The sequence below is a fragment of the Gorilla gorilla genome, chromosome 4 (assembly GCF_029281585.2).
Source record: "Gorilla gorilla gorilla isolate KB3781 chromosome 4, NHGRI_mGorGor1-v2.1_pri, whole genome shotgun sequence".
NCBI lineage: Eukaryota > Metazoa > Chordata > Mammalia > Primates > Hominidae > Gorilla > Gorilla gorilla.
In genome coordinates this window covers 182964843-182991551 of record NC_073228.2, presented here as the reverse complement: position 1 = coordinate 182991551, position 26709 = coordinate 182964843, and the positions used below count along the sequence as shown (strand labels likewise).

The 26709-nt window shown below is 42.3% G+C and overlaps 1 pseudogene; it reads left to right on the top strand.

Annotated features, from left to right (window-relative positions):
• Positions 1 to 24371: 24371 nt before the first annotated feature.
• LOC101144948 (F-box/WD repeat-containing protein 2-like) lies at positions 24372 to 25259 on the top strand (annotated as a pseudogene).
• Positions 25260 to 26709: the final 1450 nt, after the last annotated feature.

Genomic DNA, 26709 nt, shown 5'->3' with positions numbered 1-26709 from the left:
TCATTTAATAAAAGAAGAATCCCGCCGGGCGCAGTGGCTCACACCTGTAGTCCCAACACTTTGAGAGGCCAAAGTGGGCAGATGGCTTGAGCTCGGGAGCGCGAGACCAGTCTGGGCAACGTAGTGAAACTCCATGTCTCCCCACCCCCCTCCAAAAAAAAAAACAAAAAAACAAAACAAAACACAAAAACAAAATTAGCCGGGCATCGTGGCGCATGCCTATGGTCCCAGCTACTGGGGGTTGGGGTGGGGTGCTGAGGTGGGTGAATCACTTGAGCCAGGGAGGCAGAGATAGCAGTGAACCGAAATTTCACGACTGCACTCCAGCCTGGGCCACACAGGGAGACCTGTCTCAAAAAAAAAAAAAAAAAAAAAAAAAAAGGCGGGGTGCGGTGGCTCACGCCTGTAATACCAGCAGTTTGGGAGGCCGAGGTGGGCAGATCTCGAGGTCAGGAGATCAAGACCATCCTGGCTAACGCAGTGAAACCCTGTCTCTACTGACAATATAAAAAATTAGCCGAGCGCGGTGGCTCACGCCTGTAATACCAACACTTTGGGAGGCCGAGGCGGGCAGATCACGAGGTCAGGAGATCGAGACCATCCTGGCTAACACGGTGAAACCCCGTCTCTACTAAAAATACAAACAAATGAGCCGGGCGTGGTGACGGGCGCCTGTAGTCCCAGCTACTCGGGAGGCTGAGGCAGGAGAATGGCGTGAACCCGGGAGGCGGAGCTTGCAGTGAGCCGAGATCACACCATTGCACTCCAGCCTGGGCGACAGAGCGAGACTCCGTCTCAAAAAAAAAAAAAGAAAGAAAAGAAAAAAGAAGAATCGAAGAAAGTAAAACTTGCATGGATTACAAGAAACTGTAGTAAGTAAATCAACAAGTAAAATCTATTTGAGTCAAAATGATTCTTAAGGCATTTTGAAGGTAATTTAATAACAGGATGAAAAACCCAGATGATCACAAAAGAGAGTGACAGTGAAGGAATAGAAGATGCGATGGCATGCTAAGGTTCTTGTCTTATTCAGGGGAATAGACATAGATAACAATTAATTTTAGATGGATATCATTTTTTATGTTTAAATATGTATGTTAAAATATTTATAAGAAAGCAATGGGCAAATAGAGATCTGATATATGACTTTGTAACCAGCCCTAGAGTAATCTTAAGCTACACTTGATATCCTCACTAATAATAAAAATTTTGTTTTGTTTTGTTTTGTTTTGTTTTGAGACAGAGTCTTGCTCTGTCACCCAGGCTGGAGTGCAGTGGCGCAATCTCAGCTCACTGCAACCTTCACCTCCCTGGTCCTGCCTCAGCCTCCTGAGTAGCTGGGATTACAGTCACGTGCCACCACACCTGGCTGATTTTTGTATTTTTAGTAGAGATGAGGTTTCGCCATGTTGCCCAGGCTGGTCTCAAACTTCTGACCTCATGATCTGCCTGCCTCAGCCTCCCAAAGTGCTGGGATTAGCAGCATGAGCCACTGCACCCGGCCAAAATATTATATTGATAAGTTCAAATGTATATACATATTGCAGGATAAAGCAAATAAACAATTACATTAATGTCAATAGCCAAGATTTTCAGAGTAAGCAAGAAGAAATACAAATAAAATGTATTAGTAGTTAAGTGAAAAGCCTATTAGTTAATATTTGAATTGAAAATATCAACAATTGATTTTTGGTTCTTTCTAAAAAAAAAAAAAAAATTCCCTGTTCCTATTCACTGCAAAGCCTAGAAGGAATGATAATCCAATAGTAATCAGCTGCCAAGTGATGGTCTCTAGATTAGCATTTAACACAAAAGGCTTCTGATAAATCCAAAGCAGAGAAGGCCCAAGATAGGCATGGTGGCTGAAAGCAGGAAAGCTATCATAAGGGTCCTGTCAAAAGGGCACAAGAACCAAGCTGAAGGGGTTCTGTTGGACAAAGATGGAAGAAATGATCACCAAAAAGAATAATAGCTACAGTGGATTAAAATGTATCAAATGCCGGCTGGCCCCGTGGCTCATGCCTGTAATCCCAGCACTTTGGGAGGCCGAGATGGGTGGATCACGAGGTCAGGAGATTGAGAACATCCCGGCTAACACGGTGAAACCCTGTCTCTACTAAAAATACAAAGAATTAGCCGGGTGTGGTGGCGGCGCCTGTAGTCCCAGCTACTCGGGAGGCTGAGGCAGGAGAATGGCGTGAACCCAGGAGGTGGAGCTTGCAGTGAGCCGAGATAGTGCCACTGTACTCCAGCCTGGGCGACAGAGCGGTCTCAAAAAAAAAAAAGTAGCAAATGCCATGAAAATCTGCTTACTATTTCTGGCCAAGACAGAGTAAAAAAGACTGGAATTACTGTCTCACCTTATATACACACTAACAACACCACCAAGAGACAACATGTAACATGAGACATCAGGCAATAAAGGACATTGGTTCCAGAGAGTCAAAAACAAATGAGGTGAGTCCTTCAACTGTCCCATCTTACTGCTTTGACAGAGTCTTCAGGTCAAAGCCCAGAAAAGGCACTGGAAAATCCAACGTGCATTCCCAGTAAAAAATCTGTCACCAAGCTACAAATGCAAAAGAACTTGTCTACAAAACCCTACACTAAGACTATACTTTTTATTTTATTTTTTATTTTTTTGAGACAGTCTAGCTCTGTCGCCCCAGGCTGGAGTGCGGTGGCGCAATCTTCTCTCACTGCAACCTCTACCTCCTGGGTTCAAGCGATTCTCCTGCTTAAGCCTCCCGAATAGCTGGGAATACAGGCGTGCACCACCATTCCCGGTTAATTTTTTATTTTTTGTTTATTTTTTTGAGATGGAGTTTCGCTCTTGTTGCCCAGGCTGAAGTGCAATGGCACAATCTTGGCTCACTGTAACCTCTGCCTCCAGGTTCAAGCGATTCTCCTGTCTCAGCCTCCTGAGTAGCTGGGATTGCAGGTGCCCGCCACTATGCCTGGCTAATTTTTGGTATTTTTAGTAGAGATGGGGTTTTGCCATGTTGGCCAAGCTGGTCTCAAATTCTTGACCTCGTGATCTGCCTGCCTTGGGCTCCCAAAGTGCTAGAAAAAAATAAATAAGAGAAAATCTTTGTGGCCTTGTGTTAAGCAAAGGGTTCTTGAATGCAACACCAAAAGCATGATCCATAAATGAAAAAAAGGTTAACTTGGACTTCCTGTAAATTAAAACCTGCTTATCAAAGACACTTTTAAGAAAATGGAAAGACAAGCCACAGATTGGGAGAAATATTTGGAAAGCATAGATCTGATAAAGGTCTTGTATCCAGAATACATGAAGAACTCTTAAAACTCTGTAATAAAAAAAAAAACCAAACAACCTAATTTTTTTTTTTTTTTTTTTAGACAGAATCTCGCTCTGTGGCCCAGGCTGGAGTGCAATGGCAAGATCTCAGCTCACTGCAACCTCTGCCTACCCAGTTCAAGCAATTCTTGTACCTCAGCCTCCCGAGTAGCTGGACGACAGGCGCACACCACTACGCCTGGCTAATTTTTGTATTTTTAGTAGAGACGGGGTTTCGCCATGTTGACCAGGTTGGTCTCAAACTCCTGATCTCAAGTGATCCGCCCACCTCGGCCTCCCAAAGTGCTGGAATTACAGGCGTGAACCACGGTGCCCAGCCCCAAACCTAATATTAAAAATGGGCAAAAGATTTGATCATACCCTTCACCAAAGAACATACAAGAATAGCAAATAAGCTCATACAAAGTTGCATGACATTATTAGTCATTAAGGAAATGTGAATTCAAACTCCAGTGAGATACCACTTAGCACCTACTGTAGTAGGTTGGAAAAAGATCCCCTCAAATATGTCCAGCTCCTAATCCCTAGAACCTGTGAATATTACCTTATACAGCAAAAGAGACTGCCAATGTGACAAAGGTGAGGATACTAAAAGGATAGTGGACGTGGTAATGGATTAGAGTTGGAGACATCAGCATGAACTCCTGTTGAGCTTATTGTAGGTACAAATCACAACATAGAAATGTTTCTAGACAGGTGTGTATACATAGGTTCACATACACAAATATGTTCTTGCTCTGTTAGCTGACAGAACCTAAAAGCAAAGATGATCCAGTAGCAATAAGCAAACCTAGGGCACAGGTCTTGTTTTCCATACCATTTTCTGATAAAAGGAACCACAGCTCTTTGGAGGAATAGATTCTAAAACAGAGACAGGAAATGGACAAGGTGAGCCAGGAACAACTGGTAATGCCAGAAAGCAAAGAAGTTCTCAAAATAACAACAACAAAAACAAGTGCTGGGGATGTATCAAGGGACCAAGGAGCCAAATGAGAGGGCTCCTCATGAGCAAAGGTGGAACAATTTGAGCAATAAAATAATGTTGGGTTACAACCCAAAGTACACAATCCATATATGGGAGTCTCCAGCAGCATAAATGAGCAGTGTAATAAATAAATAAATAAATACGAGAGGACAGGCAAATCTCTCATGCAAAATAATTTAAGGCGGGGCGCCCTGGCTCAAGCCTATAATCCCAGCACTTTGGGAGGCCAAGGTGGGAGGATCACTTGAGGCCAGGAGTTCAAGACCAGCCTGGCCAGCATGATGAAACCCTGTCTCTACAAAAAATACAAAAATTAGCTGAGCATGGTGGCACTCACCTGTAATCCCAGCTACTCAGGAGACTGAGGCACGAGAATCGCCTGAACCCAGGAGGCAGAGGTTGCAGTGAGCCGAGATCTTGCCACTGCACTCCAGCCTAGGCGACAGAGATTCTGTCTCAAAACAAAACAAAATAAAACAAAAAGAGAGAGAGGGAATTTAAAATAGTTAATGCGAAGACTCTACCCTCCAGGAGGTGAACAGAAGTCTCCATTCCTTAGAGTGGGCTGTGCATAATGACCTCCTTATGAGCACAAGGTGAAAAGAAGAAAAAGGAGTAATTTTAGAGTGTAGCAACATGACAAACGCTTCCTCAGTCGAGTGACTAAGGTTAACATCAGCAGTTAAAGTCCTGCTGATGAAAACGACGCTTTACCTCCACAGTCTTTCTTCCAAAAATTCATAACTCCAACCTGATAATGAGAAAAACATCAGACAGTCACAATAGAGGGTCCTTCTACAAGATACCTGACCAGGACTCCTTAAACTGTCAAGGTGATCAAAAACACAGAGAGTCTTGACAAACTGTCCCAACCAGCAGGAGCTTAAGGAGACACAATAACTAAATGGAATGTGGCAGCCTAGATGGGACGCTGGAACAGAAAAAGGACATCAGACAAATACTAAAGAGAGGTGAATAATAAAGTACAGACTTCAGTTAATAATAATTTAGCGATATTGGTTCATTCATTGTCTTGTAGGAGACCAGAAGATGCCACCCCAAAATATGCCACTTTAGCCTAAGGGTTGTTTTGAGCTGGAGGCAAATGAGAATTAACAGATGCAGACAGTTCTGAGAAGGGAAGACTGACACAAATCCCCTCTCCCAGGGAAGTTTTCTGGCCATGAAGAAGACTGGAAAGTCGACTCTGAGATGGACGATGCGAAAGGAAAAGAAAAACTTGGGACCTGATTCACTGTATGCCAAAAGAAAAAAAAATTCAGCTGAGAGCTGAGTCATGCCTCCCTTTTGTTCCTAAGGAGACAGCTACAGAGAAAAGGTTAACTATGTCCACGGGTTACTCCTCCACGCTCACCTTATGTCCTGTAAGGTGCGGATGTACTGAGCTCGAGACAAACACATGATTGACTACTCCCCTGCCTGCTCCTTTTCTCTTGCAACATGTGGATTCAGTAATATGACCATATCCTCCCTCTTTCCCCTCCAGCCCACTTTTCCTTCTTAAATATTCAAGGCCTCAAACTCATCTGGAGAAAGACACAGACCACAGACTATTTATTCCATATTTATTTCTTCCAGGCATGTCCTTAACCTAGGCAATATAAACTTCTAAATTGATTGAGACCTGTCTCACATACGTTTTGGTTGACAACCTGCACAGAGAAACCTTACTCCATTGGTTTCCTCCAAATATTTACCTTCTCAGAGTATGCTGCTCCTGGAAGCCTAAAGCCCTTTTCCTTTGTCTTGCCACTTCTCTACAAATGTATTGTTCTTTTTTGAAGAAGCTGCATAAGCTCAAGTTCTAACCACCCCCTTGAGTGACCGTCACTGAGTTCGCTCGTGTGTGTGCAGTGCACGTGTTAATAAACTCCTGTTGTTTTTCTCTTGGGAATTTGTCTTTTTTTTTTTTTTTTTGAGATGAAGTCTCACTCTGCCACCCAGGCTGGAGTGCAATGGCGCAATCTCGGGTCACTGCAACTTCCGCCTCCCAGGTTCAAGCAATTCTCCAGCCTCAGCCTCCCAAGTAGCTGGTACTACAGGCATGCACCAACATGTCCAACTAATTTTTGTATTCTTAGCAGAGACAGGGTTTCACCACGTTGGTCAGGCTGTTCTCAAACTGCTGACCTCAGATGATCTGCCCACCTCGGCCTCCCAAAGTGCTGGGATTACAGGCATGAGCCACCGCACCTGGCCAAATTTGTCTTTTGTCTGTCTAATTTGCAGGGCCCCAGCTGGAGAACCCAGGAGGGCAGAGGGAAAAATTTCTCCTCCCCTGCAGTGTGAAATGCACTAGATTGATGTGAGATGTTCATAATATGAGTATGGGTTATAAGGTGACTGTACTCTTTTTGTAACTTTTCTATAAATTGGAAACTATTCTAAAAGTCAATTTTTATTAAAAATGATGGCTGGGTGCAGTGGCTCACATCTGTAATCCCAGCACTTTGGAAGGCCGAGGCGGGCAGATCACAAGGTCAGGGATCAAGACCATCCTAGCCAACATGGTGAACTCCTGTCTCTACTAAAATACAAAAAATTAGCTGGGCGTGGTGGCATGTGCCTATGGTCCCAGCTACTCGGGAGGCTGAGGCAGGGGATCGCTTGAACCTGGGAGGTAGAAGTTGCAGTGAGCCAAGATTGCGCCACTGTGCTCCAGCCTGGGCAACAGAGGGAGACTCCGTCTCAAAAACAAAAAATAAATAAATAAATAAAATAAAAATAAAAATGAGATTTGGCACAATGTGAGGAGTTACTGTAATTTTAAACAAGTATATGTGTATGAATATTTTATAGTATAATTAGCATTTCTTTCATTTATAAAACATTATCTCATATGCTTATTTTCATTTATTTATTTATTTCAAAAATTATTCTTTCTTTTCCCAATTATGTCTTGAGGCTGTAGGGAAAAAATGAGAAAAACTTTAATATGGACCAAAAAATTTACTGGATATCCGGCCTGGAAAGCCCTCAGGGACTACCTCAACCTTTTATTGTCTTTAAGCTATTTACAACCCTGGAAATTGTAGAAAACTTCTTTTTTTTTTTTTTTTTTGAGATGGAGTCTTGCTCTGTCACCCACGCTGGAGTGCAGTGGTGCGATCTCGGCTCACTGCAATCTCCGCCTCCTGGGTTCACGCCATTCTCCTGCCTCAGCCTCCTAAGTAGCTGGGACTACAGGCGCCTGCTGCCACACCCGGCTAATTTTTTGTATTTTTAGTAGAGACGGGGTTTCACTGTGTTAGACAGGATGGTCTCGATCTCCTGACCTCGGGATCCGCCCTTTTCGGCCTCCCAAAGTGCTGGGATTACAGGCATGAGCCACTGCGCCCAGCCAGAAAACTTCTAATTATGCAACTGCCCTTGTTTATAGAAATGCAGATTGATTGTGTCTGGTAGAATGCAATTGCCACTTCTCTACAAATGCGTTTTTTTTTTGTTAAGATGCTGTAAAATATCTTGTTGCCCTATGAATAGAACCTTTGTGCATCTATTTGTAAATTCATTTCAGCTTATATATGTGCGGTTCTTTGAGTTTTCCTTTGAACTGATTTTGAAAATCTTACTGATTCCCTCATTAGTTAGATAAAAATCTTGCCATCTGTCCATTTTATATTTGTAAGAGAGCCATAATATTACCTTTTTTCCTTTATTCTATAACAAGGACTTAGTGTTTTCTTTCGATATTTGTTATCTTTTTGTTACAAATATTATACTAGTTTTTAATTTTTCTTACAATCTTTCATGACATACTGAAATTTAGATGCCTTTGTAATTCATTCATAACAATATCTTCTGTGTCATTTATTCAATTGAGGAAAGTATAGAAAAAGAACTTGCCCATCCAGAGACCAGCTCTGTCTGGCATTTTATTCTAGCTATATTTTTCAGTGAATTATCTATATCAAAGAAACGCATACACGTAGTATATACACCAATTGGTAAGGGAAAGTTCCATTATCAAACAGCAGGCCCTTGTACCACTCCTCCCCAAAGAGGCTACCACAGCTAGAAGGTACCTCTTTCAAGCTTATTTGTTTCTTCTGGAATTTACATCCTTATTTCCAAATTAAGAAACAACAACAATTATGCTGCCTTTTTTCTGCTTTCATGTATTAAATATTGACACTGTTTACTCTGTGGTTTATTATTTTTTAATTAGGAAACATTCGATGCAATGCTTGAGAACGATAAATCAGTTTCTTTTTCACCAATAGAAAAAGTACAAGTAACTGCTTAGAGGCTTGTTGTGAGGATTAATTGAGGTATAAAATATAAAAGTGATAGAGGCAGAAGGCAGAGAGGGGCAGGTTCCCGGAGTAACCAGTCCTGGGTAAGTCCTTGGACTGAATTGAGAATCCTGCTTCCCATTTGGCACACCTTCCTCTGACTGATCCCCATCCTTCACCTGTTTTACATATACCTACCCTTTTCTAATTGGTTTTCTACACTATCATGCCCACCTTTGAGTAGTGTCTTCACTTTAACCTTTTGTGCATACTCACAAACCAATCAGCACGTGCTCCCTATTCTGAGCCAATAAAAAGCCCCAGGCTCAGCCATATGGGGAACATTCCTGCCTTCAGGTAGGGGGACCACCCCCACGTTACCTCCCCATTAAAAGCTGTTTCAGCGCTCAGTAAAACTCCCCACCTGACTCACTCTTTGAGTGTCTGCATGCTTAATTCTTCCTGGTTGTGAGACAAAAACCCAGACTTAGCTAAGCTATGGAGCAAAAATCCTGCATCAAAAGCACTTCAGACAGTGGCAAATAGCAAACACTAAATATGTATTAGGCATTATCATCTTATTATTATTTTCATTATTGCTTATTATTGTCCCCATTCTCCACCACCACCAGTGGTAACCATCCTCCTGGATTTGTTTTTCTCATTCCACTGATTCTTAAAAAATAAAATTTCCAAATATGTATCCATAAAATATTTGTCTAATTTTCTGCAGCTCACTGTTTTGCTCATCATTGTGTTTGTAAGATTCAACTATTTTGATAGATGTCACTGAAATTCTTAATTTTGATTGTTCTTTAGTATACATTGTGCAACTATACAACAATTTATTTATTCATTATTCTGTCAGTGGTCATTGTGAGTTTTTTCCACAAACAACACTCATTGAATCCTGGTGTCCATATAATGAGAAATTTTTTGGGGGGGTGGCATTTGCAGAAGTGGAATTGCAGGGCTTTGGGTATATGCATTGTGAACCCCAAATATCTGAGACAGTTCTCCGTTAATTTAGAAAGTTTATTTTGTCAAGATTGAGGATGTGTGCCTCAGGAGGTCCTGACAACATGTGCCCGAGGTGGTCAGGGCACAGCTTGGTTTTATACATTTTAGGGATACATGAGACATCAATCAATATATGTAAGATATACATTGGTTCCATCCAGAAAGATGGGACAACTCAAGCAGGGAGGGGGCTTCTGGGTTATAGGTAGGTGAGAGACAAAGGGTTCCATTCTTTTCAGTTTCTTTTTTGTTTGTTTGTTTGTTCTGAGGTGGAGTCTCACTCTGTTGCCCAGTCTAGAGTGTAGTGGCATGATCTCGGCTCATTGCAACCTCTGCCTCCTAGGTTCAAGCAATTCTCCTGACTCAGCCTCCTGAGTAGCTGGGATTACGGGTGCTTGCCACCACACCAGGCTAATTTTTGTATTTTTAGTAGAGATGGAGTTTTGCCATGTTGGCCAGGCTGGTCTCGAACTCCTGACCTCAAGTGGTCTGCCCACCTCAGCCTCCCAATGTGCTGGGATTATAGGCATGAGCCACCATGCAGGGCTGCATTCTCTTGAGTTTCTGATTAGCCTTTCCAAAGGAGGCAATCAGATATGCATTTATCTCAGTGAGCAGAAGGATAACTTTGAACAGAATGGGAGGCAGTTTTGCCCCAAACAGTTCCCAGCTTGACTTTTGCCTTTAGCTGAGTGATTTTGGGGCCCCAAGATTTATTTTCCTTTCACAGCATCTTCAACTTGACAATATAATGCCAAACTATGATGTGATTAAACCAATTTACAGTAAAAATGTTTTATGAGAGTTCTTCACAATTCAATCAGGTGGAACAAAAAAATTAAATGGTAACTCATTGATGTTTTAATTTTAATTTTATTGATTGTTAAGGAAGTTGAACTTCTCCTTTGTTTACAGTCAGTTTGAGTTTCTTCTTTTGTGAAGTGCCCTGAAGTGTTCTGACAATGTTTCCATTGCATTGTTTTTGTCTTTCTCACTGATGCATGTCTTATACCTATTATGCATATTGATTATTTGTCAATTACCTGCATTGTAGATGTCTTCTGGCAGTTCGTGGCAAAAATTTTCATTCCCTTTATGGTGTATTTTGGTGAACAAAAGTTTGTAGTTTTATAGGCAATTTAGTAATTCTTTTCCTTTTGGGCTACAATGTTTAGTGTTTCTTTAACCATATTTAACAATCACTATACTTAGTTCAAAGAACATATTCTCATACATTGAAAAATCTTTTAATTTTCTTCTAATATTTGTCTTTATCCATCTAGAATTAATTTTATGTATGGTATGAGGTAGGGATCCAATTTCATTCTTTTTCATTATGGTTACCTAAATTACTCAAAATCTTTTATTGATAATTTGTCCTTTTCCCTATAATTTGAAATGTCAGTTTTCCATATATATGGATTTCCATTAATAAATTTTCTATGTATATGTGTAACTTATTTTAAGGACTCTCTATTCTATACAGTTCATCTATATGTCTAAATCTGCACCATTATTGCTTATAAATTAATATAGCTTTGTGATACATCTTGATACATCATCTTGTTTTATCCTTGAAGAAGCACCTGGTTATCTTTAGTCCTTTGATTTTCTACATATATTTTAGAATCAGCATGTTTCCCTGTGAACTCCTTTGGGATATAGTTTGGGGCTACATTGAATCTGTAGATCAATTTGAAAAGCAGCAGAATCTTTATATGACTGAGTCTTCCTATCCATGGACGTTTTAACCACCTAGTTTATCTAGTTCTTCTTTAAGTCTTTAAATAAAGTGTCTTAAGAGTTTCCTTAAAGATTTTTGCCCACCTTTGTTTAGATAATTCCTAGTTATTCTATATATTTTTGTAGCTCTTATAAATGTAATCTTTTTTAAGATTACGTTTTCTAACTTTTTGTGCCTGGTGTATAAAAGGCAAATGATTTTAGAATTGCTCTTATATTTATATATTATTTTCTATGTAGGTATCCTGATTAATTTTATGTATCAACTTGACTGGTCCGTGGGGTGCCCAGACATTTGGTCATACAGTATTCTGAGTGTGTCTGTGAGGGCATTTCCAGATGAGCTAACATTTGAATCAGTAGACTGAGTGAAGCAGATTGGTTTAATGCAGTGTAAGTGGGTCTTAGCCAATCAATTGAAGCTCTGAACAGAATACAAATGTTGACCTTCTCCCGAGTAAGAAGGAACTTCTCTTGCCTTGACTGCCTTGAGCTGGGACATCAATTTTTTCTGGCTTTGGACTCAAACTGAAACATCAGCTTTGCATGGGTCTCAAGGCTACTGGCTGGACTGAAACTTACACCATGGGCTCTCCAGATTCTCAGCTATTTGGACTCAGATTGAAACTACACTACGGCTCTCCTGGGTCTCCAACTTGCCAACTGTAGATCTTGGAACCTTTCATCCTTCATAACTGCATAAGCCAATTCCTTCTAATAAATCTGTATATCTGCCTATATAATAAATAAATATGTACTTACATAACTCTGTATGTTACGTCTATCCTATCTATCTGTCTATCTATCTATCTATCTATCTATCTATCTATCTATCTATCTATCTACCTATCTATTCTCTGTGTCTTTGGAGAACCCTGACATAGTAAGCAATCATACTACCTGCAAATGATGAAAGCTGTGTATTTTCCAAATCAATCATTTTATGTCTTTTTTTCTTGCACTGACTAGTGCCCCCTAGAGGGAATGATAATTGGAATTATTGTCTTGCTCTGATTTTAAAGGAAGTAGATACTTCAAATAATTCATCATGGAGTGCAATATTTTCTGTAGGCTTTTAGTAGATAACTTCATCAGTTTAAAGAAGATCCTTAGATTATGAAACATTTAAAATTATGAATAAATATTAGATGTTATCAAATGCTTTTTCTGCATCCATTTAGATAATCATGTTTTTCCTTTAATCTGTTAATGCAGTGAATTACATTAATAGATTTCCTAAGTCATTAATCTGCTAAAGTGAATTTCTGGGACAAACCAGACTTGGTTATGACATTGTATGTATTTCAGTTTGCAAATATTGGACTAGGATTTTTGTATCTATATTCCTTAGTTTGACCTGTAAATTTTATTTCTTGTACTAAGTATTAGCCTCATGAAAGGCATTGTCAAATGTTTTCTTTTCTTCTATTCTGAAATTGTTTGTGAAAAAAATATATTTTGTTGCAGCACATGTTTCTGTATTGTGGATTAGTTTGATGATATGTGGAAAGTGTCTTGGTTTGTGTGGGATTTTCCCCCCAGCATATTAATATTTTACACTCAAAGTAAGAGGATCTGAATGCAGGCAAAACAACACAGCTGAGAGAGTACAACTTGAGAATATGGGGCTGTGCCTGTTGTAGCTTTGACTCACAGTCTCTCTCAGCTTAGTGTGGCCCCTTGTTCTCTCACAAACACTTCTGTTGGGTCCTCATAACCCAGTGGCATCAACCCTTCATCACATCCTTTCCCTCCAACATACTTTCATCTTTCTTAAAAGGTCAAGTTCTCAGTTTACTATAGTATGTATGTATAAATATGCACATATGTACTTATGTTTTTAACAATTTATTATGCCCTTTTAACTTTGCTGTTATTTTTCATTAGGATTGTGGTTTTCATTAGTGTTCTGGTTCCAAACCTCCTTATGTTTTGAATGGTCTGTTACAATCCTACTATTCCAATACCTCTGTTTATTTTTTGTCTGCAGTACAACACAAGAATTTTCAGAAATACCTATACTGTGGTCTAGCAGAAACACTTTATTCATTCCTTGATTATTTTTTGGCATTTGTCTGAGCCTGGATCTCCACTTGCTGTACCCTCTGCCTGGTAGCCATCAACATTGCTTTTTTCACACATTCCTTCCGGTGTCTGCCCAAGTATTTCCTACCATAAAGGCCTTCTATATGCTGAAGTTGGTATCCACATGCAAAAGAATGAAGTTGGACCCCTACCTCACATCATATACAAAAATTAACTCCACTTGGATCAAAGACCTAAATGTGAGAGCTAAAGCAATAGAAAACTATATAGGTGGTGGTTCCCCAACACTGTGAATGCCCTATGATTACAGAATGGAAAACTACAACAACCAGTCAGGTAGGACTACTCATGGCCAAGCCCTTTTAGGAATAAAAATTTGGGTAGCCCCACCAGTTTAAGATCCATAGCCAGCTGAAGTGTATGCTGAGGGCAACAGGAATATGGAATTGGTAGTGGAAGAAGATAGTAATAAGTACTACCTATGACTACATGACCAGTGACAGAAATGAGGACTGTACTTGAGTATTTTTTCCTTGTTTGGTTATGAATATGTTTTGGAAATATTTTTTCCCTCTCTTATCGCTCATCATGTAACGTACAATGTGTTTGACTTTATGTCATAGTATTTAAGTATGGTTAACTTTACATCATAGTATTTAAGTTATGGCACATGAAGCAGAAGAGCAAACATCACCTAAAGACTTTTCATCTTCTGGGGAAAGGATTAGTGCACTTTCAGTTGTATGCAGGGGTTTATCATGTTAGGCAGAAGTATGACCTTTAGTTGTCTTGGTTTGGAGATTGAATATGGTTTAAGCAGATACATATGCATGTCAAGTTGACATAGACTTCTGATGATTAATTCTATGTGTCAACTTGTCTAGCCCACAATACTGATATTTAGTTAAATATTATTTCAGATGTGTCTGTGACAGTGTTTTTGGATGATATTTACATTTAAAACAGTGGGCTTTGAGTAAAGCAGATTGCCTTCCATAATGTGGGTGGGCCTCATCCAATCAGTTGAAGGCCTGACTAGAACAAAAAACACACCTCACCAGAGCAAGAAGGAATTCTGCCGGCAGATGGCCTTCGGACTTGAACTGCAACACTGACTCTTCCTGGGGCTCCAGACTGCCAAACTGGCTAGGCTCCATAATCACACAAGCCAGTTCCTCAAAACAAACCTCTCTCTCTCTCTCCCCCCCTCTCTCTGTGTGTGTGTGTGTGTGTGTGTGTAACAGTTCTGTACAAATTATAAATGTTAGACCCTTATCAGATGTATAGAATGTAGCAAATGTTTAAAAATATTTTCTACTGTTCTCTGGTTTCCTTTTTTAGTTTCTTCATAGTTTTCTTCGATGGCAAAAGTTTTACATTTTGTTTTTAATTTACTTTGTTTAATTAAAAGTTTCCAATTTGTTATTTCTTGGAGTGTTTGTGCTTTTAATACCATACCTAAGAGATTGTTGTCTAATCCAAGGGAATAATGATTTACATCTATGTTTTATTCTAAGAGTTTTATAGTTTTAAATCTTACATTGAAGTCTTTGAACCATTTTGATTAAATTTTGTGTATGATGTGAGGAAAGAGTCCAGATTCATATTTTTGCATGTACATCCAGTTATCCCAACACCATTTGTTAAGAGACCATTTTCTTCCACATTAAATGGTTTCACCACCCTTGTCAAAAATCAATTGGCTGTAGATTTTGATCTCTTCCTTGAAAATCAATTGACTGTAAATGTGTTAGAATATATTTTTGGACTCCTAATTTTATTCCATTGATCTAGATATCCTTACGCTTATACCACACTGTTTTGGTCAGGGCCCCTTGCAATTCCATATATATGTGAGGATTGGCTTTGCCATTTCTGAAAAATATTAAATCTTCCAGTCCATGAACACAGGGTATCTTTCTATTTATTTTAAATTTTCTTTAATTTAATTCAGCCTTACTTTATAGTTATTAGTGCCCAAGTCTCTCACTGTCTTGGTGAAATTTATTGCTAAGTATTTTATTATTTTGAATACTGCTGTGAAAGGAATTTGAATTTACTTTTGAGCTTAATTTAATTTATTTAATTTACTTTAATTTACTTAATTTAATTTTTATTTACTTTTGAGCTTATTGCTGATGTATAGAAATATATCGTATTTTCATATATTGATCCCATACACTGCAAATTTGATGAATTAATTTATTAACTATAGTAGGGTTTTTTTGTACATTCTGTGTGATTTTTCCAAATAAAGGATCATTCATCTCTGAATAGAGAGTTTTACTTTTTCTTTTCCAGTATACATGGATTTTATTTCTTTTTCTTGCCTAGTTGCTCTGGATAGAACTTCTGGTACAATGTTGAATAGCAGTGGTGAAAGTGGGCATTCTTGTGTTGCTCTGGATTTTAGGGGGAAAGCTTTCATCTTTTACCATTGAGTATGTTAGCCATGAGTTTTTCATAAATTCCCTTTACTGTGTTGAATGAGTCCCTTTTTTATTCCTAGTTTTCTGAGTGTTTTTATTCTAGAAGTATGTTCATTTTTTTAAAAATGCTTTTCCTGCATTGATTGAGATTGATTGAGATGCTCATGTGGCTTTTTTCCTTCATTCTACTCATGTGGTGAGTTATAGTGATTGATTTTCATATGTTGAACCACCTTTGCATTTCTGAGATTAATCTCGCATGCTCGTGCTGCACAATCCTTTTTATATGCTGCTGGATTCAGTTTTCTAGTATTGTGTTGATTTTTTGCATCTATATTCGTAAGTGATAGTGGTCTATAGTTTACTTGTATATCTTTGTCTGGCTTGGTACCAGGTTCATGTGGGCCTCATATATAGAATGGTTGAGGAAGTGTTCTCTCTTCTTTTGTTTCTTTTGTTGTTGTTGTTCTGTTTTTTTGTTGTTGTTGTTGTTTTGTTTTGTTTTTTTTTTTTGAAGAGTTTGCGAAGGATGGGTGTTAACTGTTTGCTAGAACTCACCCAGTGAAAGAAAGATTTTTCCTTTCTGGGAGATTTTTGATTACTGGTAACAATATAGGTCTGTTAAGATTTTCTTTTCTTTTCTTTTTTTTTTTTTTTGAGAGGGAGTCTTGCTCTATCACCCAGGCTAGAGTGCAGCGGTGCGATCTAAGCTCACTGCAAGCTCTGCCTCCCAGGTTCACTCCATTCTCCTGCCTCAGCCTCCCAAGTAGCTGGGACTACAGGTGCCCACCACCACGCCTGGCTAATTTTTTATATTTTTAGCAGAGATGGGGTTTCACCGTGTTAGCCAGGATGGTCTCGATCTCCTGACCTCGTGATCTGCTCGCCTCAGCCTCCCAGAGTGCTGGGATTACAGGCACGAGCCACTGCGCCCGGCCAGGTCTGTTAAGATTTTCTATTTTCTTCTTGAGTCAGTATTGGTAGTTTGTGTGTTCCCAGGAATGTGTTCACTTCATCTGGGTTATCTAATTTGTTAGCATACAATTGTTTGTAGTATTTTCTTATAACTATTTTTATTCCTCTAAGGTCAGTAATAATGTCCCCACTTTTATTTCTAACTTTTAGCACTGGGGGAGCACTGAATTAGGTAAAATAAAGACACCTTTCAGGTAGGGTCTTCCAGTGAACCATCACATGGGTCTGAGAGGGGCAACTTTGCAGCCTTACGTTTTAGGGGAGTCTCATAAGCAACATTAAACTAGATTTTGTTTCACAAAAACTTGAAATTTTTGTCTCTTAAACTGAAACATTTAGCAGAATTACATTTATTTGAGTTACGAAGATACTTCAATTTAGTTCTCACATCTTACTTTTTGCTTTCTAATTGTCATACTTTTTTATGTTTTAAAATATTTAAATTGTGAAAAGTAACACATAAATTAAAAAAAAAAATGCAAGACCATGAATGTTCAGTGTAATAGAAGAGTGTAAATAAAACACCCACATAGGTGGGGCGCGGTGGCTCAGGCCTGTAATCCCAGCACTTTGGGAGGCCGAGGCGGGCGGATCACGAGGTCAGGAGATCGAGACCATCCTGGCTAACATGGTGAAACCCCGTGTCTACTAAAAATACAAAAAAATTAGCCGGGCGTGGTGGTGGGTGACTGTAGTCCCAACTACTCGGGAGGCTGAGGCAGGAGAATGGCATGAACTCGGGAGGCGGAGCTTGCAGTGAGCTGAGATCGCGCCACTGCACTCCAGCCTGGGTGACAGAGCAAGACTCCGTCTCAAAAAAATAAATAAATAAAATAAAAAATAAAAAAATAAAAAAAAACACCTGCATAATCCCTCACAACCCACAAGTGCTCTCACAAGTCACCTCCCAGTCATGATCCTTCTTTGCATTTCTTTGTGCTTTTACTACGGAAGTGTGCATCTCTACATACTGGGATTTACTTTGCCTGTTTATGGATACTATGAAAAATGGAATTACAGTATGCGTGTTCAATTATATGGACGATTAATCTGTGCTATTACTTGTCATTTTGGCTCACTCCTTTTTCTATATAATATTCCATTTCAGTGCATGGAACACCACAAGTTATTTATTCATTCTACAATGTACCTATCATTTGTTCCATTTTTTTCTCTAATAAATAACAGTACCTTGAATGTTCATATGTATATATCTGTGCATTCATTTCTCTAGGGAATATACCTACAAATATAATTGCTGAGACCTAGGGCATGTGTATCTTCGACTTTAGTAAATAATTCAAGACTGTGTTCTTGCAAATCGCACCAATTTACCCTCACACTGGCAGTGCATGAGGTTCCCTACGTTTCATCACCCTTAACACAGGGAATTTTGAATCTCTTCAATTTTAGCCTTTCTGCTGGATAGTTCATTGTGGTTTAAATCTACATTTCCCTAATTTTAACAAGGCTAAATTTTTTCATATTGTTATAGATATTTTGATACCCTTTTTTGTGAACTGACTGCTCAAATCTTTTGCCCATTTTTCTAATGTGTAATTTTTGTTTTTATGATTGATTCGTAGAAGTTCAGTCTGCATTCTGTAGCCTAGCGCTTTGTTGGTTATATGAGTTATAAATATCTTCTCCCACTTGGTGGCTTGCCTTTTCCCTCTCTTTATGGTGTCTTTTCCTCTTGTTTTGTTTTCTAGAAAAATAGTGTTATGAACTCTTATAAACCTATCATCTAACTTTGATCATTATCAACATTTCATCCTTATCCTTATGCTGTCTGTAAGAGAGTTCTTAATTTTAAGATTGTCAAATGTATAGTTCCTTTCTTTTATGATTAGTTTTTTGTGTGTTCAGTTTAAGTTATCTTTCCCTAAGGTCATGAAATACTCTCTCACCTACAATCTTTGACCTATTTGTTGGTTTGTGATATGGTTTGCCTCTGTTCCCCATGCAAATCTCATGTTGAAATGTGATCCCGAGTATTGGAGGTGGGGCCGGGTGGGAGGTGACTGGATCGTGGGGGCAGACTTCCCCGTTGCTGTTCTCATGATAGCGAGCGAGCTCTCACAAGGTCTGGTTGTTTAAAAATGTGTAGCACGTCCCCCTTCTCTCTATTCCTCTTGCTCTGGCCATGTGAAGACACGCCTGCTTCTCCTTCCCCTTCTGCCATGATTTCAAGTTTCCTGAGGTCTCCTCAACCGTGTTTCCTGTAGAGCATGTGGAATTGTGAGTCAATTAAAACTTTTTTCTTCATGAATTACCTAATCTCAGGTAGTTCTTTATAGCAGTGTGAGAACAGACTAATACGATTTGCATTTCCCATTTAGGTAAATAATGCATCTGAATTGATTTTGGTGTGTGGAATGAGGTAGGGGTGTAGTTCCTTTTATTTTCATAGGGGCACCTAATTTTCCCACTTCATTGATTGAAAAGACTGTCTTTTATCCACAACTCTGTAGTGTCATCATTCCCAGGCTTTTTCTCTTGCTGTGTGTGTGTGTGTGTGTGTGTGTGTGTGTGTGTGTTGCTGTGGCCTCCAGCTGGCCCTCCAGAGCCCTGTCTCAGGCTTAGTGGTTGCAGTCGTTGGGGATCCTGAGCTAAGCTGGTGCTGATCATGAGAATCCCAGTCACACAACTGCCGAGTGGCTTCCATCCCTGGCCGAGCCCACGAGGCTGACTCTGGTCACACAACTGCCGAATGGCTTCCATCCCTGGCCGAGCCCACGAGGCTGACTCTGGTCACACAACTGCCGAGTGGCTTCCATCCCTGGCCGAGCCCGCGAGGCTGACTCTAGCTATTGCCTGTGATGGTGTCTGTGCCACAGGGGCAGAGGTCAACAGTTATGACAGAGGGAAAAAGCCAAACATGTTTACTCACTGGTTTTCTATTGGTGCTGTAACAAGTTACCACAAACTCAGTTCATGACAACAATGCAAATTGATTCTCTCACAGTCTGAAACCAGTTTCACGGGATGGAAATCAGGGTGTCAGCAGGACTGCCCCCGTCCAGGTGCTCTCGGGGAGATCCACTTCCTTGCCTTTCCCAGGTGTCAGAGCTGCATTCCTTGGCCCTTTCTGCATCTTCAAAGCCTACATTTAGCATCTTTGCATCACCCCCTGCTGCCATCTTCATGGCACCTTCTCTTATTCCTAAGGGCCCTACGATTACATGGGGCCCACGTGACAATTCAGGATCTCACAACCTTAATCTGATCACGTCTATAAAGTCCCCTTTGCTATATAAGGCAGCACTCACAGGTTCTGGGAACTAGAACTTGGACAGAAGCAAGGGTATTATTCAGCCTACATATGTCCCTTTAGGAAAAAGTTTTCTTGGCTAGGCATGGTGGCTTGTGCCTGCAATCTCAGCACTTTGGGAGGCTGAGGTGGAAGGATTGCTTGAGCCTAGGAGGTGGAAGCTGCAGTGAGCCATGATTGGGTCACTGTACTCCAATCTGGGTGACAGAGCGAAACCCTGTCAAAAAAAAAAAAAAAGCCCCAAAAAAGTCAAAAAGAAAAAGTTTTCTGAGCCATGTTCTGAGTAGATGTTCACTGCAGATCTGGGATGACTTCTCGGAGATATATTCTATGGCCTTGTTGTATAGTACTTTGATTTCTCTAATTTTGAAGAAAATTTGTGTTCTGGTTAAAGATCTTCCTGTTTAAAAGCAAAACAATATCCCCTAACTAATGGGTTCCTTAAAATGAAGTTTCTCAAATATATTTCATGTTTGAAATCCCTCATTGCCCTGTGGAAAGGCAGCTTAAATAAAACACAGCCTTTATAAACCAGTGCCTGGTGCATTGCGCACTTAAACCTTTCTGTTTCAAAACGGAGGCGGTTCCTCCATTATCAAAACTGTGAGCCCAAAAGTTGGTGTTCATGTTGAACTTCAAGCCAATGCCAATGCCAAGCAATAAAAACCACATGGACTGGTATCATGAAAATGATGAATTCTAAACCCCAATATGATGCGTTCAATTCCTTTGGAAAGCTGTTTGGGCCTTTTACTTAGGATAAGATTCAGATTTGATCAAATTACTTTATGATTTTCCTTTTGAAAATACTCCCTCTCGGCCGGGCATGGTGGCTCACGCCTGTAATCCCAGCACTTTGGAAGGCAGAGGCAGGCGGATCATGAGGTCAGAAGATCGAGACCATCCTGGCTAACATGGTGAAACCCCGTCTCTACTAAAAATACAAAAAATTAGCCAGGTGTGGTGGCGGGTGGCTGCAGTCCCAGCTACTCTGGAGGCTGAGGCAGGAGAATGGTGTGAACCCGCAAAGCAGAGCTTGCAGTGAGCCGAGATCGCACCACTGCACTCCAGCCGGGGGGACAGAGCGAGACTCCCTCTCAAAAAAAAGAAAATACTCCCTCTTCATTTATATAATGTCACAAACAGGCAAAACTGTACCACGGGCTATTTAGGGATAGACATTTATTTTATTATGGATTCCAAATTAACCTACACTTCATGCATTTCGTTGTTGTTGTTGTTAGTTTTGAGACAGAGTCTCGCTCTGTCACCCGGGCTGCAGTGCAGTGGTGTGATCTCGGCTCACTGCAACCTCCGCCTTCTGGGTTCAAGTGATTCTCCTGCCTCAGCCTCCCAAGTAGCTGGGATTACAGGCACGCACCACCGCGCCCGACCCACTTGCATTTCTATGCCACACTCATAAGCTGTGAACCACAGCCGGCCCACGGTGAACCACCAGCATTTTGCAGTAGCTGTTTCCAATTGAACTTTGCATTTCAATAGCTATAGTATTTTGCATTTGGCAGTCAGTTGGGAGGAACAGGCCCTGCTTCTTCGGGCTGTCCTATATGGCCGCAGGGTGCACCAGGAGAAATGCTTGGCTCAAGCAGGGCTGGAGCAGGCTGAGTTCACACCCAATGCCTGCCCTGACCTACACTCACCTCAGAACCCCTGTGATCAGTTATCGCTGTCTCAAGGCTAAGGCCTGGCAGCCTTGGGAGGGAACACAGCTGCAACGTCTTTACGTGGTGTTACAGGTGGAATTATGCCCCCCCAACAATGCTGAAAAATATTCATGTTAAAGTCCTAACCTCCCCAGGACCTCAGAATATGGTTGTATATAGAGAGAGGGTCTTTACAGAGATAGTCAAGTTTAACGGAAGTCACTGGGGCGCACCCTAATCCAATATGACTGGTGTCCTTATAAGAAGAGGAACTCTGGGGCCGGGCGCGGTGGCTCACGGCTGTAATCCCAACACTTTGGGAGGCCGAGGTGGGCGGATCATTTGAGGTCTGGAGTTCGAGACCAGCCTGGCCAACATGGTGAAACCCTATCCCCACTAAAAATACAAAAATTAGCTGGGTGTGGTGGTGTGCCCCTGTAGTCCCAGCTACTTGGTGGGAGGCTGATGAAGAGAATGGCTTGAATCTGGGAAGCAGAGCTTGCAGTGAGCCAAGATTGTGCCATTGCACTCCAGCCTGGGCAACAGAGCGAGACTCCGTCTCAAAAAAAAAAAAAAAAAAAAAAAGGAACTTTGGGTGGGGTTCGGTGGCTCGTACATATAATCCCAACACTTTGGGATGCCTAGACAGGAGGATCTCTTGAGGCCAGGAGTTCAAGACCAGCCTGGTCAAATAGACCTTGTCTCTAAAAAAAAAATTCAGAAAGAGGAAATTTTGGACACAGACAATTACAGAGAGAAGATGATGTGGAGACAGGGAGAAGACAGCAATCTACACACCAAGGAGAAGGGCCTGGGACACACCCTTCCCTCCCAGCCCTCGGAGGAAACCAATGCTGCTGACACCTGATGATGGACTTCTAGATTCTGAATTGCAAGACAAAAAACGTCTGCTGTGTAAGCCACCCAGTCTGTGGTACTTTGTTATAGAAATCATAGCAAACTAATATACAGGGTAAGAGACACCTGTTTCCAGAGGAATTCCAGAACCGGAATTCTCCTAGGACAAAAAATCACATGGTTCAATATACACAAACTGCAATTTCTGTAACTCTCTCCCTTCCTTTTCTGTCCAGATGACATCTATAATAAGTGGGAGAAAATTGATAGAAAGTCTCTAACCACTATACCATCTTTACAGCCTAGTGAGCAACAGCCAGGCTCAGGGACCAGCCGGGCGCGGCTCCACCAGCCCACCATGTTGTTGGATGTTTGCACCCTGCGCAGTCTGGTTCCTTCCCTCTCTGTGCTTCTCCACCCTTCGGTTTCCTCATCTGCAATATAGGGGTGATACTAACACCTACTTCAGCGAGGCATTGTGAGAATTCAGGAGAGAGGTATATATGAGAGCTCTCATCGCCTACTATAATAATTGTATACTACTCTGTTCCTAACCAGCCTCTTAAGAGAAATATACAAAAGCCTAGACACTAGGATTAGAAACATTGAATTGAGGCTGGGCGCAGTGGCTCATGCCTGTAATCCCAGCACTTTGGGAGGCCGAGGCAGGTGGATCACGAGGTCAGGAGATCAAGACCATCCTGGCTAACACAGTGAAACCCTATCTCTACTAAAAAAACACACACAAAAAATTAGCTGGGTGTGGTGGTGGGCACCTGTAGTCCCAGCTACTCAGGAGAATGGCGTGAACCTGGGAGGCAGAGCTTGCAGTGAGCCGAGATCGTGCCACTGCACTCCAGCCTGGGGGACAGAGCGAGATTCCCTCTCAAAAAAAAAAAGAAAAAAGAAACATTGAATTGAAATTTTAAAACACTAGAATTTGCCATATCAAGTTTTCCACTTAAAAGATGACACTGATGGCCGGGCGTGGTGGCTCACACCTGTAATCCCAGCACTTTGGGAGAGCGAGGTGGGCGGATCACGAGGTCAGGGGTTCGAGACCAGCCTGGCCAATATGGTGAAACCCCGTCTCTACTAAAAATACAAAAATTAGCCAGACATGGTGGCGGGCGCCTGTAATCCCAGCTACTCAGGAGGCTGAGGCAGGAGAATCATTTGAACCGGGGAGGCGGAGTTTGCATCACTGCACTCCAGCCTGGGCGACAGAGAGAGACTCTGTCTCAAAAAAAAAAAAAAAAAAAAAAAAAGATACGGACACTGAGGCTAAATAAAGGTACAGAGACTTGCTCAAGGTCACCTTGATAAAAAGTGACCAGGCCAAGATTTAGACCTGGGCTCTGTAGCCCTGAGTGTGCACCGAACCACCCCCCTATAGTCCCACTGGGTGCCCTTTGCTCTTTCCCCCGGATGCCTCAGGCCCAGTCAGAGGGCGATGGAGGGAGTTGTGTCCCCAAATTCTTACGCGGAAGCCCTACTGGCAATGTGAGTGCTGTAACGGAGCTGTAACAGGGGATGAGGTTAGATGAGGTCGCGAGGGTGGAGCCCGAATCCGATAGGACTGGTGGCCTCATGAGCAGAGGACAAGAGGACTCTCCCTACTCCTGCACACACCAAGAAAAGGCCACATGAGGACGCAAGGAGAAGAGGATGGTCTGCAAGCCAGGGAGAGGCCCGCCCCAGAACCCACCACGCTGGCACCCTGATCTCAGACGCCCAGCCTCCAGACCAGTGGGAAGACAAATCTCTGTTCTTTAACCCTCTGTCTGTGGGGCTTTGTTATGGCCGCCCAGCTGAGGAAAACAGCCACAGGGTCTGCAAAGCTATGGGGTGTGACCACAGGGCAGTGCGTTTGTGGCATCCAGACCCACACTTGTGCCGTGGTGAAGTTCAATGAACAGAAGCTTGTGACAGGCTCCTTCGACGACACTGTGGCTTGCTGGGAATGGAGTTCCGGAGCCAGGATCCGGCACTTTGGCGGGCACACGCGGGCAGTGTTTAGCGTGGACTACAATGATACCTTGGTGAGTGGCTCTGCGGACTTCACTGTGAAAGGATGGACTTTATCTACTGGGGCATGCCTGAGCACACTCACTGGGCACACGGCATGGGTCACCAAGGTAGTTCTGCAGAAGTGCAAAGTCGAGTCTCTCTTGCACGCAGCCCTGAAGGATACCTCCTCTTAAGTGCAGACAAATATGAGATTAAGATTTGGCCAATTGGGACAGAAATCAACTGCAAGTGCTTAAAGACATCATCTTGTCTCTGAGGTTAGAAGTATCCGCCTGCAGCCAAGACTTCGTGTTGATGGCAAATACATTGTTTGTAGTTCAACCCTCGGTCTCTAGCAGCGGGACTTTGCCAACAGTTATGATATTCTCAGGGTCATCAAGACTCCTGAGATAGCAAACTTGGCCTCGCTTGGCTTTGGAAATATTGTTGCCCTACTGTTTGGCAGCTGCCACCTGTACATCATGGACTTGCAGACCCAGAGCCTGATTAGTCGCTGGCCTCTTCCAGAGTACAAGAAATCAAAGAGAGGCTCAAGCTTCCTGGCAGGTGAAGCATCCTGGCTGAATGGAGCAGATGGGCACAATGACACGGGCTTGGTCTTTGCCACCAGTATTCCTGACCACAGTATTCACCTGGTGTGGAAGGAACACAGCTGACACCATGAGCCCCCACCACCGACTGACTTTGGGTGCTAGGGCGGGGGTTTTGGGGTGCAACCTCTATGCCAGCTGACTGCATGAACCAAAGTTCTCACCTATGGTATCATCAGGCAGTGCACGTCATTTATCTGTTTGTCAGGGGGCCAGGGCTTGGGGTGGGGGAGGGCTTGTTTTACTGACACACATGTAGCATGCTAATGGGGTACATCATGGACTTCATTTGTACTCAGTTAGGTTGGTGAGTGTAAAAGGATCCATTTTGGTTCATCTTTCTTGAGTGGAATATTGGTTTTATATAAAGAAAGTTAAATGATTTGTTAATCTGCTGATTGGTTGCGTATGAAATCACATTGTCTGTTATTAAAGCTTTTCACCATAAAAAAAAAAAAATCTCTGTTCTTTGACTGTCCGTATGGAACTCTGCCATGGCAGCCCAGCCGAGGAAAACAGTCCCAGGGTCAGGGAACAGCAGGATTTCTTCTTGGGACAACCTTTTAAATGACGTCCTGTGCATTTTGTAAAAATTCTGTGCTACCTCATCGAGCCTGAGCAGCTGTATCAGGATGCTGTAAGAGGGCCCTATGGCCTGTGCGAGGTGCACTTTGGCCTTCTGCCCCTGCACGGGGCTGAATAAATTATGCTGAATGTTCCCTCCTTCCTCACTCCTTGTTTCCGGGCCCCTCTGGTGCCTACGCTCCTGCTTCTCCTCTAACTCCTCGGCCACCCCCTCCCAGTCTCCTTACTTCTGCTCAGATCCGCCTGTTGGGGTTCCTGGGGCTCCAGCCTCACTGTCTGTCCACACTCTCAGCCCCAGGGAACTCCTGCGTCCCACGGCTTTAAACGCCACCGTGGCGATCCCACCTCAGCTTTCTCTCCTGCCCTGGCCTCTTCCCTCAGTTCCAGGCTCATGAACCATGAAGCCTCCACTTTCCTGCCCAAACCCAAACTCTTGGCTTCTGCCCTCCTTGACCTGCTCAGCTGTGTCTCTGGTCCTCATATTCTCAGGGAATGCCCCATATGCCATCCTCCACCCCTCCGAGAGCCAAATCTCCATCAGGTCTAAAATCCTGCCACCCCCCTCCCCTTCTCCTCCAGCCCCCTGCTCACAGGTGTGCGTGCCTCCCTCCTACAGGGCGAGGACCCCCTGCCAGTCCCCCAGCTGCTGCCCCCGCTTCCTGATGGTCTGTCCTCCAGACAGGGGCAGTGGCTGCCTTGGTCATGCCAAGCAGGAGGCTGCTGTGTGCTGGGAGCTGTCAGGCTCGTCCTGAACAGGGAAGGGCCCATCCACCTCCCAAACCCAGTTTATGCAGTCCTTTGCAATGTCAGGCTCAGGGCCTGGCACCAGCCAAGCTCCCCACCCTTCCCACTGTTAAAATGGACAGGAGCAGGGCTAGACCCAGCCTGTTGACTCTGGGCTTCCACCAGGAGACGTGGTTCTGGCAGTAGA